Source organism: Triturus cristatus, chromosome 8 (genome assembly GCF_964204655.1).
Source record: "Triturus cristatus chromosome 8, aTriCri1.1, whole genome shotgun sequence".
NCBI classification, from domain to species: domain Eukaryota; kingdom Metazoa; phylum Chordata; class Amphibia; order Caudata; family Salamandridae; genus Triturus; species Triturus cristatus.
The window spans coordinates 1,321,878,476-1,321,898,547 of record NC_140591.1 but is presented as its reverse complement, the minus strand read 5'-3'; positions in this window follow the sequence as shown (position 1 = coordinate 1,321,898,547).

Below are 20,072 nucleotides of genomic sequence, written 5' to 3'. Positions count from 1 at the left end.
AAGCAGATATCAGGTCACCTGGTGACCAGACTTCTCCCACTGGCAGCCATGGAGAATCAGAAAGAACAGAGCTCACAGGCTGTAAAGGTGTATCCCATCCTGGGATACCCCGAGGCATACTATTCAGTATTGGCCATATGGTGTAACTTGACATGTTCAATTTAAACAAAGCGATTATCCTGCTATCCAGGCAGAGGAGGTAAAATCAAAGTTCGGGTACTCTGAAGACCAAGCACTGGAACAGGAGGGACAGAATACTTTCTTGATCGCCACCTTTTCAGTAACCAGATTACCAACTTTAGGGAGCCAGCCTGAAACAGGAATCAGAACTGCTGCTTCTTCAGGCAAAGTTGAGGGCAAACAGGGTTTAGCCAGAGCATCATGACACTTTTGTAGATCCTGTAAGACAGCACAATGGTTATCTACATCAAATGTTGCAGCAGCCACCACCACGTCTAGACCCTCAAGGTCTGGAAGAAACATCTTGATACCAAAATGTATTCCGTAAAGGGTCCGTCCACCTAGAGATCTTCTTGAGAGATTATTAGGAGCTTGTTGAACCCCATAAAGGTGAGTTAACCAGCCACGGCCTGTACCTATTACCCTTGCTGTTAAAGATTGCTTTAAGTCACAGTTCATCTGCTCCACAACAGAATTGTCCTTGAGCCTATATGGAGACAGGAAATGCACCTGCCATTCCAAGGACTTTGGTCTGAATGGAAAGTGCCAAAAGCATAAGTCTCGACATAGACATGCAAATCCTTTATAACAGTGCGAGCATCAACAGAGCTCTGCAGCCAAACCCAGAATTCAGTGCAACCAAAATATATTTGAATGCAGTGTCAGACATTAAAGGACTGCAGTGATCAAGGTTAATACAACCAAAAGGATGATTAGAAATAGACAGATGAGTTTGTGATGGACGTGACACAATGTAACTCTTAATTTGTTGACAAACATCACAACAAAGAACATATTTACGAGTTTGCTGGTATTACCCGCGCCACCATTTGCGTTGTTGTTAAAGAGAAACAGTAGCCGCAACACCAGCGTGAGCAGAAGACATGCCTTTACGGGCAGTCACTATAAGAGACGGTCTACTGTCGAGTTTGGGTATCAAGCGATTGCCAACTGTAGGAATAGAAATAAAAGGTACTTTGTCAGTAGTCAACTGATAAGTATAGCAAGAGCGAAAACCCTGTGGGAAAGGAGTGCCCTCCCTAGTCGCGGATATAGCCGACAGAATGGCATCATCGATTTTATTCATGGAACGAGTAACAGCGGCTACTCTAGATGTGGCTACTGAAGATTTGGCTGCTTCTTCAGCCCCCAAATTACCAGCAGCGTACGCTCCCGCACGTTGATGTTCCAACGTCTGGACAACATGTGTAATGGGACAACGTTCCTTAAGCACCACCAACCAAACCCAAAGCATTTTATGCTTTAGTTTGCTACCTTTGAATCCTGAAAATTATTTTGTTCCCAAAAAAACAAAATTGTCATTAAAAAACTGCACTCAGTAAAAAGAATCATACACAACAAGAGTGGGTTATTCAGGATCCGCATATTCAAGAGCCAATAACTCGGCCAACTGGGCCGTGCAGTCTTCACGATATTGTGTGTGCACCAAAGTAGATGTAAAAGCAAAAGTTTTCATTGTACCTACCACAATAGCGCAAGCGAATGAATAAGCCTGCTTAGAACCAATGGCTGGTTGAGCTGAACCATCAGTGTAAATGAGACATATGTACTCATGCAGAGGAAGAATGGAAGCAGGGAGAGGGTGAACAGGGTCAAGGAAGTGTCAAAAACAAAGCTGACATCAGCCGACGTCACCCACATAGCCCATTGAATCCAACGAGAATGAAGAGCTTTAGAATTAGGGACACTGGCTTTCGTGACAGCTTCTAGAATGGGCACAGGAGAAACAACTAAAATGCGTTTACCTTGTGCCAGAGGGCGTTCTTTCAGAACAGTCATCTGCACAGCAGTAAGAATTTTTTCCGTAGAAGAGAAATGCTACTCCGCAAGAGTATACAGATGCAATTTATAAGTGATTACGACTCTGTCATCCTCATTAAAAGTCACATAAGTGATGAAACCGATACCAGCGGGCACAATCCGAATGACTAAATTGGTAGTATTCAATATAGTCTGTAAGTACTGCGAAGCAAGCAAGTCTGACTGTAAAGCACACAACACAGCAGTGTGTTCTAGAAGCCAGGAGGAAGCAGAAATGGATGGGTGTATCAAAGCATAAAGTGGTTTGATACGCTGAGCATAGTCAGGAATGTAAGTACTGCCAAAATTTTAAAATTCTAGCAGCGACTGCAATTTTTGTGAGTGTAGATGGAGGTTGCAATTGAGCACACTTCTCTAAATAAATGGTGGGGCCATACCTCTACCCTCATTGTTCAGTTCATAACCAAAAAAAAGAACAGGCAGAAACAATATGTGATTTCGCAAAGTTGAATTTGTATCCTAGACCTGCAAATCATGTAATGATGCGATCCACTTGCGCAAGATGGGGATTCAGTTTATCGTCCATCAGGTGAATGTCATCAACATAAGAAAAGGCACCAGGGTCAATTTCATTCAAAAGAGACACAATACGTGCCGCAAAAACACCGGGAACTATTCTTATACCCCATAGGCAATCTCGCATAGTGGCTCCGAGTGCTGATGGCGCTGAATGCGAACAAGTCCTGACTCTAAGGAGCCAGGTTGTGACTAAAAATCCCATTTGAAGTATCCAAAGTAGTTTTAAATCTTTTATGTACAATATTATTGGTTAATGCTGTACTTTGCGTGTTTTGCACTGCATAAGTAAGGGTATGACTATGTGATTTGAACCATCAGGTTTCAAAACCGAAAAGAGAGGGTTATTCATCGCAGAGGCACAGGGTTCAATCACACCCTGATACTCAAATTGAGTCAGAATCTCTTCAGCGGAGGCCTTTGCGTCACGTTTAATTGGATATTGAGGTTGTGGCTGAGGGACAGAGGGAACAGGTACAACATGCGAGGGAGAATCCTTATCCCAACCAGCTAGGTTGTAAAATAAGGCAGGAGCTACGGCAAGAGCCCACTCCGAAGCATAAGCATTTTTTGTCTCAACAGGGATGACCTAGTTTTAGGACACCCCCGCGCCGCACGGCCACCAGCTGCTGCGTGTGCCCCCCCCTTCCTTTGTGCCTCGCTGCCCGACTGCCGGCTCGTGACCACACCCCCTCCTTCGAGCGGCGTGGTCCGTGATCAGCGCTCCTCTCCCTGTGCCCCTGGTTCTCTGTGCAGACTTGTATTTGTGCTTATTTGTTCTTTTTGTTGTTTTACCGCCGTATTGCCTGTAGAATTGTATTTGTGTTCATTGTTGTTTTTTCCGCCGTATTGACTGTCTTTTTCCCGCCTGTTGCCGCCCTCCGTCTTCCCTCCCCGCTCCCCGCTTCTCGCCACCACCGCTGACCCCGCCCCTTTTTCCTTCTGTTCCCTCCCCGCTCCCGCCTCCCAGCTGCTCCGCCCACCTGCGCACTTCGCCATATATGGCGACCGTGCGAACGCGCAGCGGTCACGCGCAGCGGGCGCGCCGATTGTGTGCCGAAGGCGCGCCAAAGGCAAGCCCGTCTACGCCCGTCCGCGCCTGGACCGCGCCCAGTGCCAGGACCCCTGGCCCACGAGGACCCCGGCCAACCCGCCTGACGTACACCGCCGCCACCCTCAGCGCACTCAACACCGGTCGACTCCCAGGATGCTACCAAGCCACCCCACGACGCACCCACAGACCCTTCAGCTGCCACGCCTGCAAGTTCACCTGCATCCAGACCTGCCTCGCCAAGCCGAAGCCGAACACCAGCAGCAACCACCTCAAGTGCATCCTGCTCAACACCCGCTCCGTCCACAGACACGCCATCGAACTCTGGAACCTCCTAGACGCCACAGCCCCTGACATTGCCTTCATCACGGAGACCTGGATGAACGCCTCCTCAGCGCCCGACATCGCCATCGCCATCCCAGAAGGCTACAAGATCACCCGGAGGGACCGCAACGCCAACCAGGTGGGAGGAGGCATCGCCATCATCCACAAGAACACCATCCGCATCACGACCAGCACCGACAACACCCCACCCTCCGCCGAACACCTGCATTTCCAGATTCACACCGACCCGAAGACCACCCTCAGAGGCACCCTGATCTACCGACCTCCGGGACCACGCACTCAATTCAGCGAGGACATCGCCGACTTCGTCAGCCCGCACGCCCTCCCCTCCGCTGACTACATCCTCCTGGGGGACTTCAACTTCCACCTGGAGAACAACAACGACTGCAACACCAGCACCCTGCTCGACAACCTCGCCAACCTTGGACTCAAGCAGCTGGTGTCCACCCCCACCCACCTCGCCGGACACACACTCGACGCCATCTTCTCATCCAGCAAAGACATCGCCTTCAGCCACGCCACAGAACTCCACTGGACGGACCACAGATGCATCCACTTCACCTTCAGAAGAACGACGATCCACCAGCAACAGGTTGCCCGAAGAAGCTGGAACAAGATCACAGCCGACCAGCTCGCCGCTTCCCTGAGCCAGCACCCTCCGGCCAGCTCAGCGAACCCCAGCCAGGCCGCCGACAACCTCTCGAAGTGGATCAGCAAATGCGCAGACGAACTCGCCCCTCTGAGGACCCCGCCCAGCAGACCCGGCAATAAGAGAGCCCCATGGTTCACCGACGAACTCAAGATCTCCAAGAAGAACTGCCGAGAAAGCCTGGAGAAAGGAACCCACGCCGGACAACAGGACCACCCTCAAGCTCGCCACCCGGAAACACCACCAATTGATCCGCACCGCCAAGAAAACTGCATTCAAGAACCGACTGGACAACAACGCACACAACTGCAAGGAACTCTTCAACATCGTGAAAGAGCTCTCCAACCCCAACGCCGGAAACAACGACATCACCCCATCGCAAGACCTCTGCAACTCCCTCGCCTCCTACTTCCACAACAAGATCGCGGACATACACAACAGCTTCAGCACTCAACCGACGCACGCCACGACCGCAGCAACGCCACCCACCACCACCCTCCGCGCCTGGACCCCGGTCAACACCGAAGACACCGTCCACATGATGAACTCCGTCCACTCCGGATCTCCGACCGACCCCTGCCCTCACCACGTCTTCAACAAAGCCGACGCTGTCATCGCACCCCACCTGCGGGACATCATCAACACCTCATTCGACACCGCCACCTTCCCCGAGAGCTGGAAGCACGCCGAACTCAGCGCTCTACTCAAGAAACCTACAGCAGACCCCACCGAACTCAAGAATTACCGCCCCATCTCTCTACTCCCGTTTCCAGCCAAAGTCATCGAAAAGACCGTCAACAAACAGCTGGCCGCCTTCCTCGAGACGAACGGATCCCTCGACCCATCGCAGTCCGGATTCCGTGCCAACCACAGCACCGAGACCGCCCTCATCGCCGCCACTGACGACATCCGAGCCCTGATGGACAACGGAGAAACAGCGGCCCTCATCCTCCTAGACCTCTCCGCGGCTTTCGACACGGTCTGCCACCACACCCTAGTGCAGCGCCTCAGCAACGTCGGAATCCAGGAGAAGGCACTGGAATGGATCGTCTCCTTCCTCGACGGAAGAACACAAAGAGTCCGCCTACCACCGTACAAGTCAGAGGCCACCGAAGTCATCTGCGGCGTCCCTCAAGGATCCTCGCTGAGCCCTACTCTCTTCAACGTCTACATGAGCCCCCTCGCGGCCATCGCACGCCAACACAACCTCAACATAATCTCCTACGCCGACGACACCCAGCTGATCCTCTCCCTGACCAACGACCCCGCCGCCGCCAGAGCCAACCTGCACGAAGGGATGAGAGAGGTAGCCGAGTGGATGACGACCAGCCGCCTGAAACTGAACTCAGACAAGACGGAGGTCCTCATCCTGGGCTCCTCGCCCTCCGCCTGGGACGACTCCTGGTGGCCCCCCGCCCTGGGCACCGCACCCAAACCGACGGACCACGCACGCAACCTGGGTTTCATCCTGGACTCCTCCCTCTCCATGACCAGGCAAGTCAACGCCGTCTCCTCGTCGTGCTTCAACATCCTGCGCATGCTTCGGAAGATCTTCTGGTGGATCCCCACAGAGACCAGGAAGACCGTCACCCAGGCCCTCGTCACCAGCCGACTGGACTACGGCAACGCACTCTACGCCGGAACCACCGCCAAGATCCAGAAGAGACTCCAGCGCATCCAGAACGCCTCAGCCAGACTCATCCTCGACATCCCACGACACAGCCACATCTCCGGACACCTAAGAGACCTGCACTGGCTCCCGGTCAACAAGAGAATCACCTTCCGCCTCCTTACCCACGCACACAAAGCTCTCCACGATCAAGGCCCGAGCTACCTCAACAACCGCATCAACTTCTACGCTCCCAAACGCCACCTCCGATCTGCCAGCCACGCCCTCGCCGCCGTCCCACGCATCCGCAGAGCCACTACAGGAGGAAGGTCCTTCCCCTACCTGGCCGCCAAGACCTGGAACTCCCTCCCGGCCGACCTGCGCCTGACCCAAGACCACCTCTCCTTCAGGAAGAAGCTCAAGACCTGGCTGTTCTAGCAGTAGCGGCACCCCCCCCCCCCCAACGCCTTGAGACCCTACGGGTAGGTAGTGCGCTCTATAAATGTCTTTGATTGATTGATTGATTGATGTATTTTTAAAAAAGAATAAATTATCACATCCTCACCTCGAGGACAAGCAAGACCACTTGGGGGGGAGGGATGCAATCGAGCTCCGCCAATAAAATGTCATTAAAAGACATCAAGTTTTCCCAAAAAACAGCATTCATGGTGCGCTTAATGTCACCTTCAATCTGACTGTCTACATGATAAAGTCTATTAGGGGATGCTACGTGGGTGTCCTCCGCCGTTTCAACAGTTCTGCCCTGCAGAAACAGGTGGAGTGTCTGGCACACTATGGTAACTTCCCGCTGCGTTGTCGGAGAGTCACCACCCACTCCTGTTCAGGAGGAGGGTTCTCACTGTTTGGGGCATATTTTGCTGTCAGTGACACAACCTTTTTCTTCTGGAACGGGCTTTATATGGAGGTGGTTCCTCTCTGTTGATTTTTCGTCAAAAGAGTTTTGCAGGTCCTGCTTGGGTTGCTCGGACTCGCCTTGCCTGCGATCTTGCCGTCCTCCTCAGTTGTACTGTTGATCAGACGATTACCGAAAGGAACAAGGAGAAAGGAACCTGAAACGTCTCACCTTTTCTGGAGGGGGCTTACCCTGAGGAAAAAGTCTAACCCCCAAATTCGACACCGCCACCTTCCCCGAGAGCTGGAAGCACGCCGAACTCAGCGCTCTACTCAAGAAACCTACAGCAGACCCCACCGAACTCAAGAATTACCGCCCCATCTCTCTACTCCCGTTTCCAGCCAAAGTCATCGAAAAGACCGTCAACAAACAGCTGGCCGCCTTCCTCGAGACGAACGGATCCCTCGACCCATCGCAGTCCGGATTCCGTGCCAACCACAGCACCGAGACCGCCCTCATCGCCGCCACTGACGACATCCGAGCCCTGATGGACAACGGAGAAACAGCGGCTGGCACACTATGGTAACTTCCCGCTGCGTTGTCGGAGAGTCACCACCCACTCCTGTTCAGGAGGAGGGTTCTCACTGTTTGGGGCATATTTTGCTGTCAGTGACACAACCTTTTTCTTCTGGAACGGGCTTTATATGGAGGTGGTTCCTCTCTGTTGATTTTTCGTCAAAAGAGTTTTGCAGGTCCTGCTTGGGTTGCTCGGACTCGCCTTGCCTGCGATCTTGCCGTCCTCCTCAGTTGTACTGTTGATCAGACGATTACCGAAAGGAACAAGGAGAAAGGAACCTGAAACGTCTCACCTTTTCTGGAGGGGGCTTACCCTGAGGAAAAAGTCTAACCCCCAAATGTTTTTGTGCTAAGGACGTATAAACATCAGCAATAATAATTGCCAACTCATGTTTCTGATCAATGTCAGGCACCGCTGAAAAGCGTTGACATACCATCAAAGCCGCTTCTTCACCTTTAATATTAGAAAGAATCATTCCAGAGACTAAGGAAAAAATACCCAACAAATTAATCCCCAGATCTAGTGCAGGACCTGCCTCATGTTCATTCTGTGCCTGTTTGAGAACGCTCATCGAGGGGTGCCATAACAAAGTGTATACATTGAGGCAAACAAGATCCCCCAGGAGTTGCAGTCGGCCAAAGGAGGAATTAGACCACTAGGCAAGCAATAGTAAGGATTATGTGTTTCTCTACAGGTCCCATAAGAGGGAAAACTGCATCAAGCTGTTTAATTTTCTGAGCAATCCAAAACGGCAAGTCCTCGCAATTTTGGAGGATGTTTGCCGAATTAATAATAACGGGGCTAATCATAAGACCTCCCCTGTGTGCAGCCTGCAACAGAGGTACAGCCCCATGTTGAGCCACTAGAAAAGCACGGACAACAAATTGGATCAGGCCTCTATAAAGAAGAACTACCTGACCATACAACAAAGGAACTTCCACCCAATTAGCATTAGGATTATTAGAAAATAGAGTAAATCTGGCCAAAACAGGCCAAGTGGCCCCAGCAATACTTAAGGGGCCCATACGAACAAATGAAATGTGATGGGGTAGGTGCCATTAAACCAAATTTGGTGCTTCCAGGCCATAAGAGGAACTTCAACAACCGCATAAGGGCGATAAGATGCCGACCAGCGGCAGGAATATAAATATGGAAAGAATTATCATTTGCATTCACAGCGGGAAACGTAACCCATGAGTAAAATACTTTGAAGCAATACGCAGGATCCGCGTCGACTACAAAAGTAACTAGAGACCCCGCATTGAGAACTCTATACTGCAACAAATGTTGAGTAAGTGCAGAGCGGCAATGAGCCAGAATCACATTCGGTTGAGCCATCACTGAGAGTGGATAGAAACAAACTGTATCACAAAATAGTTCTAAAACCTTTTAAACATCAAGCTTGAAAAACCTACAGCAGTAGCTGATCCCTAAAACCTGAGGAGGCAAAGTTCTTTCACCACGGACGTCTCTAGAAAACGGTGCAAGGGTAATGTGGGCAATCGCAAGTGCTGCTCAGGGGTCCCGTGGATAAGTGGCAGATCAAACGTTGGCGGCGCCATGTTGCAGGGATTCTGCAGAGAAACAGAACTATGCTTGGGATCATAGCACCTTAGTAGGCAGGGACTGGGTCATCCTACCACCTGAGTATCCATGAGCCCGGGACTGACTAGGTATAGTGCCTCACTTGCCCTCCTACTCACTCACAGTGGAACAAGTGATTAGACACCCCAAAACACAACACTCCCGACCCTCTCAGCAATTTCTGTGACATGACACACACTTTCGCTCTCACACTCATACTCCACAATAAGTTCTGACAGAGACACAAGGGAAGTTAAAAATTGTTATTTTACCTATCGTGCTCTAATATGCAGTATATGTGCCACAACAAGTAGGAACAAACCTAACACAAATACAGTTAGAATAGCAAGTAGTTCGTAAATCATAAATGGAGCTGTCATTATAAACAACAGCGTAACCTAACCTCCCCCCCTTCTACAGAAGCAAAATGATTATATATCAGAAGGTCTCTAGGTGTTAGCAGCAGACTCTGTCCCTTTCTGTACACAGATGAAAGTGCATACATATATGACAAAGGTATGTGCTCCCAAAGAACAGCTGCATTTGCATGTTTTGTTTAGGTGCTAGGGCCAGACCAGAACAGAACAACAAGGGGCATTGTTGTCTACCTTGTCTACATGTTCAGACTAAATCCCAGGAAGCAAAAGACAAACAATTGATGGACAGAATGCAGAACAAATCAAAACATTCACCCCCAGTCAAGAGATCTGTGTTAAATCCATCATTCTTTTGCTCACCATGCCACCCCAGTTTAGACCTGGCCATATGCAAATCAGTCTTGACCCTGTGCCTCATGGGAACAGTCCAGCCCGAAATGCCAAGCCAGGTCCTCCCTGGACTGGAACCAAGTATCCTAGGACCGGTTTCGGGGGTTTCACCCCTCTTCAGCTAGGATAGCTTGGTTCCCGTGGCACAGTGAGCCCAGGACCCACGTCTGGGCATACCTGGTGCACTTAGAGCGAGAAAGCAAAAGACACACCATTGATGGACGGAATGCAGAACAAATAAAAAATTTACCCCCAGTCAAGAGATCTGGGTTAAATCCATCATTATTTTGCTCACCATGCCACCCCAGTTTAGACCTGATCATATGCAAATCAGTCTTGACCCTGTGCCTCATGGGAACAGTCCAGCCCGAACTGCCAAGCCAGGTTCTCCCTGGACCGGAAACAAGCATCCTAGGACCGGTTTCGGGCTTTCACCCCGCTTCAGCCAGGATAGCTTGATTTCAGTGGCTCAGTGAGCCCAGGACCCACGTTTGGGCATACCTGGCACACTTAGGGCGAGAAAGCAAAAGACACATAATTGATGGACGGAATGCACAACAAATCAAAACATTCACCCCCAATCAGAGATCTGGGTTAAATCAATCCTTCTTTTGCGCACCATGCCACCCCAGTTTAGACCTGGACATATGTAAATCAGCCTTGAACCTGTGCCTCATGGGAACAGTCTATCCCGAACTGCCAAGCCAGGTCCTCCCTTGAGCGTAAACAAGCATCCTAGGACCGGTTTTGGGGTTTCACCCCTCTTCAGCAGAATAGCTTGATTCCAGTAGCACAGTGAGCAAAAAAATGATGGATTTAGATCCCAGATCTCTGTACTGGTGTGAATGTATGACATTGTTCTGCATTCTGTCCATCAACTGTTGTTTTTGCAATTGTCACCCGGAGGGGGATGGGTATGCCCAGATGTGGGTCCCGTGCTCTCCATGCCATTGGAATTTGGCTATCCTGGCTGAAGAGGGGTGAAACCCCGAAACCGGTCCTAGGATGCTTGTTTCCAGTCCAGGGAGGATCTGGTTTGTCAGTTTGGGTGGGACTGTTCCCATGAGGCACAGGGTGAATACTGATTTGCATATGGCTGTGTTCAAACTGGAATGGCATGGTGAGCAAAAAAAGGATGGATTTAGACCCCGATCTCTGTACTGGGGTGAATGTATGACATTGTTTTGCATTCTGTCAATCAACTGTTGTTTTTGCATTTGTCACGCTGAGTGGGATGGGTATGCCCATTCGTGGGTCTCATGCTCTCCATGCCACTGGAATCAAGCTATCCTGGCTGAAGAGGGTTGAAACCCCAAAACCGGTCCTTGGATGCTCGTTTCCAGTCCAGGTAGGACCTGGCTTGGCAGTTCGGGCTGGACTATGCCCATGAGACAGAGGGTCAAGACTGATTTGCATATGGCTTGGTTCAAACTGGAATGGCATGGTAAGCAAAAAATCAATGGATTTAGACCCAGATCTCTGTACTGGGGTGAATGTATGACATTGTTCTGCATTCTGTCCATCAACTGTTGTTTTTGCATTTGTCACCCGGAGTGGGATGGGTATGCCCAGATGTGGGTCCCGTGCTCTCCATGCCACTGGAATCAAGCTATCCTGGCTGAAGAGGGGTGAAACCCTGAAACCGGTCCTAGGATGCTTGTTTCCAGTCCAGGGAGGACCTCGCTTGGCAGTTCAGGAAGGGCTGTTCCCATGAGTCACAGGGTCAAGACTGATTTGCATATGGCTGGGTTCGAACTGGAATTGCATGGTGAGCAAATAAACCATGGATTTAGACCCTGATCTCTGTACTGGGGTGAATGTATGACATTGTTCTGCATTCTGTCCATCAACTGTTGTTTTTGCATTTGTCAACCCGAGTGGGATGGGTATGCCCAGACGTGGGTCCCGGGCACTCCATGCCACTGGAATCAATTTATCCTGGCTGAAGAGGGGTGAAACCCCGAAACCTGTTCTAGGATGCTTTTGTCCAGTCCATGGAGGACCTGGCTTGGCAGTTTGGGCTGGACTGTTCCCATGAGGCACAGTGTCAAGACTGATTTGCATATGGCTGGGTTCAAACTGGAATGGCATATTGAGCAAAAACACGATGGATTTAGACCCAGATCTCTGTACTGGGGTGAATGTATGACATTGTTCTGCTTTCTGTCCATCGACTGTTGTTTTTGCATTTGTCTCCCCGAGCGGGATGGGTATGCCCAGACGTGGGTCCCGTGCTCCCCATGCCACTGGAATCAAGCTATCCTGGCTGAAGAGGGGTGAAACCCCGAAACCGGTCCTAGGATGCTTGTTTCCAGTCCAGGGAGGATCTGGCTTGGCAGTTCGGGTTAGACTGTTCCCATGAGGCACAGGGTCAAGACTGATTTGCATATGGCTGGGTTCAAACTGGAATGGCATGGTGAGCAATAAAACAATGGATTTAGACCCAGATCCCTGTACTGGGGTGAATGTATGACATTGTTCTGCATTCTGTCCATCAACTGTTGTTCTTGCATAAATCCCAGGAAGAACAGAACGCAAAAACAACAGTTTGTTCCGTGTGAAAGTAGTATGACACAAATCAAAATGTGTCTGTAGAGTAATGTGTGCAAAGTTGAAGGCAGTCTGCAATGGGCTCATGCTAACATAGGGAAAACAACAATGGGCCTGCACGGGACATATAACAGTAGCGGAATTTGAAGTTGCGTCACTTTTTAGGGGAAGGAGTAGGTCTGAGTTATCGAGGGGTGATGAGTCTGTTTTGGTCCCGGTTGGTGGCTGTCTCTCGGTATGCTGGAAGGGTATGGTGGGAGTGTCTGCAAGACTTGATGAGGGTAGCAGTGATGAGACGACAAAAAGTCATTTCGGTAGCATAGAGCCGAAGTGAGGCTGTCCATTCTTTGAGAGAGGTGCAAGAACGGCGCCCGTTGCCAGAACTTTTTGACGCAGTGTTGCACCAGGGGCCAGGAACTGCAAGAGCAAGCCTCCTCTGTGGCCAGCTTGCCGCCTAGGCCTACGTCGCCCGCAGCCGCAGGAGGCGGATACAAAAAGCCTTGAAGGCTCCTGCAGCGCGGGACTTCTGTTGACAGATTATTTTGCCGCAGTGTTGCATCGGGGGGCTAGGAACAGCAACAGCCAGCCTCCTATGTGGCCAGCTCGCCACCTACATCACCCGCAGCACCAGGAGGCGGTTACAAAAAGCCTTGAGGGCTCCCGCTGGGCGGGACGCCCGTTGCCAGAACTTTTTGCCACAGTGTTGCACCGGGGGCCAGGAACCTCAACAGCCAGTCTCCTTTGCAGCTAGCTCGCCACCTACGTCACCCACAGCGCCAGGAGGCAGATATAAAAAGCTTCAAGGGCTCCCGCAGCATGGGACGCATGCGGGCGTGCCCGGGCCAAGAGCGGTCCCATCTGCGCCCGGATAAGACTGGGCTCGGCCACCTCCCTAAGGCCAACTGCGGACTTCCTTGAAATCTATGACGGCTCCACAGCCCAAGGTACAGTGTTTCCTCCTTACATTAATGCTATGAGAGCAGTGGCTGGTCGTGTTTGTCTGGTATAAAGAACGCTCACCTACTCTGCTTACCCTATCACTGTGTTTGAGCTACGTCACCCTTCTAGTTAGGTCTTCACAATGGGCAAGAGAAAGAGTGTTCCAAGCGTCTCCAGCATTTTACCACTCCCCCCGCACGTGCTTGACAATAGATAATTATTTAACTCGAGCTGTGGATATGGTTTCAAACGAGATCCGGCTGGTAGAACGTCGTGTTTCCCTTAAAACTGAAGAGGTCATTCATCCACATACTGATCAAAGCTATAGTGATCCTTTACCATCTCAGAGCGCCTTAGGGGTAACAAGCCCTCCAGAGGTTCTAAGGACCTTGACTTGTTCTGCGATGCAGGTCCATAGTGTGGGTGCAGGTCCACCCTACGTGGAGGTTGTCCCTGGAGGAGAGCTTGTGTCTGGCTCAACAAGCACAGATGGTGGCGAAAAGTTTTGCTTTTCCGAAGGGGAAAGTGGCCCAAGAACCAAGCGGAGGAGGAAAATTAACAAATCCACTAAGCCAAGAAATGCTAAAACCAGCAAAAGTCCTTTGCATAATAAGGCTGTAGATGGTGTTCCATCTGGGGGACTGGTTGAGGTTAACGAGAATACCTGGTGTGATTTGAACAGATGCCTAGGTGATCTCCTGGACTCTAAGTTATGCTCTATTTTGATCGATTGGCGAAAATTGAATCCAACCTGGTGAGGTCGCCGGATCTCAGGACTTCCATTTCCACTTGTACTCAGTACTTGGCCTCTGACTTTACCTCTGCTATTCCTGATCAATGCAAGGGTGCTTTTCATCCATTTGAAATCTTACCAGTATCCCAACCTGTCATTCAACAGGCAGCCCGTGCCCCAAACCTTGCCGTTCTTCCTGTGATAGACCTTCCCCCAGCATCTGCTCCATATGTCGAACTATTGACAAACATGCCGAGGCTTACAGAAACCTATATGGAGACTACCAGGGGCCTAATGAATAAATCCATATACTGGCTGAATAACAACGTTACTCGTAACTGGGACACATTAAAAGACATTTTGATGGCTAGGCGGGTGGGAGACATTGGGGGCAGGGGCCTTGGAAATAACGGAGATGTTATTGTGGTAAATTTCTGTTCGCTCAGGATAGTCCAGGAAATACCGTATAAAGCAAGTTTGGACATGGTTAAAACTAGCTCCCTCAAGATAGTCCCTCTTGGCTTCTTTTATCAGCATTTGGTGAGTCAATCAAGTACTCCTGGTAGTTTTGTCCCCAGTGTCTCTGTGCTGCCTGGACCCCCCTCTCCCCTTCAGTATCACTCCACCTGTCCAATAGATTTGCCCCATTGGTTGGGTTGGAAGATGATGATTGACGGTTTGGGGAGGTGTCTGTCTGTTCTGACCTCCAGGAGGCAGACAGGTCATTTGTCCATCTAGTTCTTGTTACCCAAATGCCACTCTCATCCCGATATAATCCTTCGCCCTTGGTGCCAGATTCAGAGGAGTAGGGCAGGGTTTCTTGTAATCCCAGTTCTGTTGTACTAGTAAACAATACTCTACCACATGACCAATTGTGTGTAGGACCTCGTACTGAGAATTGTATGGAGGATCTTGCTAACGTAACCTCTGTTCACCAACCGCCCCCTGGTTCCTTACAGAACCCTCCCCCTTTAGGGGCAAGTGTGAGATTAGGCAAATTGACAATGTATGCCTGAAAATTCTGAACTGGAATATAGCAGGTGTAGCCTCAAAGATCGCATTGGAGATCCTTCATTATGACCTATGATATAGTTTTCATGCAAGAAACATGGGAGTGCAAGAATATTGTATTTGATGGGTTCACATGTTTTAGCTTGCCTGCCATTCCATCTATAGCGGGTAGAGCTAAAGGGGGTTTGTCGGCCTGGTTTAAAGTGGAAATTGCTGGCCTGATTGTTCAGTTATTTCAGGAACGGGGGAGGCGCAAGTTTTTTGTCTTTCTTGGAATTATACTTTTAAGTTGTATTTGGTAAATTTTTATAATAATAATTTTACATCCAAAGGTGACTTCCAAGGCCTTTTTGTGCTGATTGACATGCTGGTTGACATGCTTGCGGGGAGAGAGGCTCGAGCGGATTGCCCCTTTAAGTTTTTGGTGGGGAGGGATTTTAACGCAAAATTGGGGTTTCCTGCGCCCCTTTCCCTGTCCACCTTCGATCCACTCTCCCATGAGCTGGACCATAATGTGATGGATGCTAGGGGACAAGTTCTATTTACCCATTTGCTAGAATGGGGTATGGTCAATAAGGCGCCCAAATCGACTGATCAATATATTTCCACCTTTCTAAGACGAGGTGCAGGAAGCACCATCAACGAAATATGTGTCACCTGGAGCATGTTTCCCCTTATTAAGGACTGTGAGGTTCTTATCCAGCCATATAGCAATCACAATCCTATCTCTGCAAAGATAGCGTTACCATATAGGGGACAGAAGCCTAAGCCTCTATGTATCCAGGCATTATCCACCAAGGATGCAGGGAGCACGGTGGTTTGGCATTCAGTGAACATGAACAGCATAATGTCCCAGGTAATATCCATCAGTTATGCTCTGGTGCTTAGTTGTAATTGCATACCTTGTGAGCCAGCCCGTATCCTACATAGTTTTGCAATTGTACTAGACAAAGTTAAACATTTATTTTTTGAACCCATTATCCAGTCTCGCCATCGGGCACATTCCTGGTTTGATAATGCCTGCAGAGAAGCTAACAACACCTTACGCAGGGCTCTAAAGCAAAATCCTAGAGACCAGACTGCGATCAGGAAAAGCAGGAAGCTGTATAAGCTTTCTACAAAAAAAGGCAGCCTTGAAGGAGGAGAAGTGGGAATTAATAGTGGGCGCCTGTCATTCTAAAGATCCCCAAGCCTTCTGGAAAGCAATACGGTCAGTTCTATCTCCCACCCGACCAGCTGATAAAGTAACCGTCCATATATCTACCGAGACTTGGATGACGCATTACGCTGGTCTCTACTCTGCTGACCTTAGTGCCGCGGATGCCCCAATACAGCTCAATGTAACATGTCAAAATTGAAGGGGAAGTCTGGAAAGCAATTGACAATAGTAAAGGTAAGAAGGCTCCGGGCCCAGATGGAATCCCATTGGATTTATTTGAGGAAGACCCAGTATTCTGGTCCCCAGTACTCACCGCTGTTTTTAATTCAGTTTGCAGCGAGGAAGTCCCAAAGTCCTGGTGTTCATCTGTTATAGTGTCTGTTTTAAAAAAAGGAAACGTGCACGATCCTAAATGCTATCGACCGATATCTCTCTTGGACTCCTCTGTCAAAGTAATTGAGAGTGTCGTGCTAGACGGCCTACTGGACCGGATAAATGCTAATCACATCTTGGCCCCCAGTCAGTATGGGTTCAGGAAGGGGCTAGGCACAATCGAACAGTGCCTTAATCTTCATCTCATCCTGACTAAATATAAAAACGCAAAGGGCACCTCTCCTCACTTGGCATTTATAGACCTGACCAGCGTGTTTGACTATGTCTCACGCTCAAAGCTGTGGGACATTTTAGTAAATATGGGAGTCGACGCGGGCCTGGTCTCTTTTCTGAGGCTCCTCCATCATAATCTTTCTGCTTCAGTGAGGTATTGTAATGCTGGTGAATGCTCAGAGTTGTTTAGCATTAAGCGCGGGGTGCGCCAAGGTTGCGTCCTTGCCCCAATCCCATTCCTCCTTTATACCAACAATTTGAAGAATACTTTAATTTCGGTTGGGGGCTGACGTTCCGCAAGTTAATTAAAAGGCTGTGCCAGTGCTCCTCTATGCGGACAACGCAGTCCTTTTGGCAAGGATTGCAAATGACCTGAATAAACTCATTGCCAAATATGTTAGTTTTATGGAGGACCTGGGGCTGGAGTCAAATTATTAGAAAACGTTTGTAATGATTTGAGGCCCTAAACATACTAAATCCCGCAGTTGGAACATAGAGGGCAAAAAGCTGGAAAGGGTTAGTTCCTTCCTGTATCTAGGCCTGGAATTCGATGAAGGTTGTACGTGGCATACCTGCATAAAAACAGAATAACACGATTTACGCATGCAGTGGCTACTACTTATTCCCTTACAATGTCCATAGGTAAAAAGCCCATAGCCCCAATCTTAGAGATTTATAAGCGTAAATGTATACCGCTCTTAACATATGGCGTGGGCATTTGGGGATGCAGGGACGTACTTGCTTTGCAGACAGAGGAAAATAGATTTTGTTGTAGAGTTCTAGGAGTTCCTCCTTCCTCGCCGCACTTCTCCCTCCATCTGGAGTTAGGCCTTGATTATTTCCAAGATACAATAAATGTGGCACCTCTAGAAATCTGGTGTTCTATCTGGACAAATGAAGAAGCTGATCTTAATCAGGCAATTAATAGAGACTGTTTAAGTTGCACTTGTGGCCTCTCTCTATCCCCTGCCTCCACTATATCAAAACCTGCCTCACGGAACTTGGTTGTGCCTCATTTTTTGAGCACCCAGATTCAATAGGATAAAGGGGACCGACAGAGGGTTTTGGATAGCTTCCGAAAGCACAAATAAATGTCCAGGGAATTGTCTGAAGTATCCAAACCCACTGTCAAGGATTATTGCCTTATACACGTACCTCCCTCTATTGCCCCTTATCTTTTATATGTAAATATTGTGCACGAAAGGAATTTGTTGACTAGATTTAGGCTGGGGTCATTTCACTGGTTGATATGCTTCCTCTTGGGCAAGTATTCTTCTGAATCTATTACCATTTACCCTTGTGATGAACATTCAAGCTAAACTATTTTACATTTTGTATTTTTCTGTCAATTTTATCTTCCATTTACTAGGAAATGTTTGATACCTCTTTTGCGCAGGCACAAATTTTCTAAGTATAAAGCGGCTTTCTATTTCTCAAGCAACTCAATTGCCGTTGCGAGTTTTTTTAAATGCACTTTGTTGGACTTTATCCCTTTTTGGCAGGTTGACCCCTAAACTTTTTGCCTTAAGTTCTGACATGGTGTTGGTGGTTTTAGGCCTTTGGGCACTTTAGCACTGTGGTTCAGTATAAAGTGCGTGCGCTCTCTGTGTTACATTGGTGAGATTGGCCTGCCCTCCCATGGGAATGCATTGGAGATTCCCTGCTAATTGTGTGTCAATGGTAATTCCTAGTATGAGAGGAGCAGTGTGGTCAAGTCTGGTATGTATGAAATTGTGAGAATAAATGCTGAGCAATGGTGTGCGCAGATTTTTTATGGCCATGGGAGAAATGCCACTTTTAGAAGTTGGCATTTCTGTATGCTATGTGTCTGCCTGCCTGATGTGAATTGCATGTCTGGCTTGTGAGTGACAGGGGCTGGGAGGTGTGTGTGGCTCCAGGAGGGGCAGGGTGAGTCAGCGCTAGGCTGAATGGGACATTTGTGCTGGAAATAGTGGGAGGAGTAATCCCCTATCCCTGAATAGGAGTGTTCCTGCCCTGTACAATGCTGGCTCCGCCCCCTGTGGTGTGTCTGATCACCTAGCCCCCACCTAACAAAGGGGGAGAGGAGCTTGCAAAACAAAGTGCTCTAATTCCCCCCTGAACCAGTTGCATCTGGTTCCCCCATGCCCTGCACTATAGACAAAGGAAATGTTGGTATAAATATAGGGGCTGTGACCCCATGAAAATGTTCTGTTCCATGATGTGCAGTTCTTGTTCCTGAACCCTGCCGAGGCGTGCTGCTCCGTGGGCCCGTGGGGGCTGCCATGAGGGCTTACCTCCCTGGGCCTTGCATTGCCCCTTCATCCCTAAGGACTTTCCTTGGACCGCTAGTGCCTCGAGAGCGCTATATGTTAATTATTCCCCAGGGAAGGGGAGAGCGTGGGCTGCGCTGCGCTGCCCGTCCCTTTAAAGGGAATCCCGGCGTGAGGGATTCCCCCATGATACTGGCTGAAGCGGGTGCCTACCCCGCATGTTTGTGCACCAAGCGGGTGCCCACGCGCATTTTGATTTTATTAATTAGCGTGAGCCCAACCCGCTTTATATTTTAAATTACCAGGGAGCCTACCCCTCATAGCCACCACAACGAAAAGGAGAGACAAAATCACAGCCGCAGCACCAATCGCCACACAGAAAGTCAGACAACCTTACCTGGGACGTGGGCGGGGCCTCGTGGTAGCAAGGAGGAGCCGGAGAGGAAGTCCCAGCCGGAGACCCGTCCAGAGCCTCGCTGGCTCCGCGTTGAATTCCCGGTCCCGGGAAGGGGGACCGGGCTGAGACAGCAGACGTCACCTTCCCAGCGAGAGAGGAGAGCAGAGGGCCGGTCCTGGATCGTCGGCGAGGCTTCCGTGAGCGAGAGAGCCCCGCATGCAAGAAGAAGAGCCGCGAGAGAAGCTTGCCAAGCCTGGTGAGCAAGGGCTCCATCAGTGTTGTTGGTGCCTGTCCGAGGCCCGTGCCTCTCGAGGCACATTTCCGGTGCTTTGGCCATGTTCACAGTTGCCCCGCTTGACAGTGGGCAACTGCAACGATGTGGGCAATTTTGTTTAGAGAGGCCCAGAGAAGGAACCAGGTGGCACGTTGGTGCCAGGGCCCATTTGGGTATT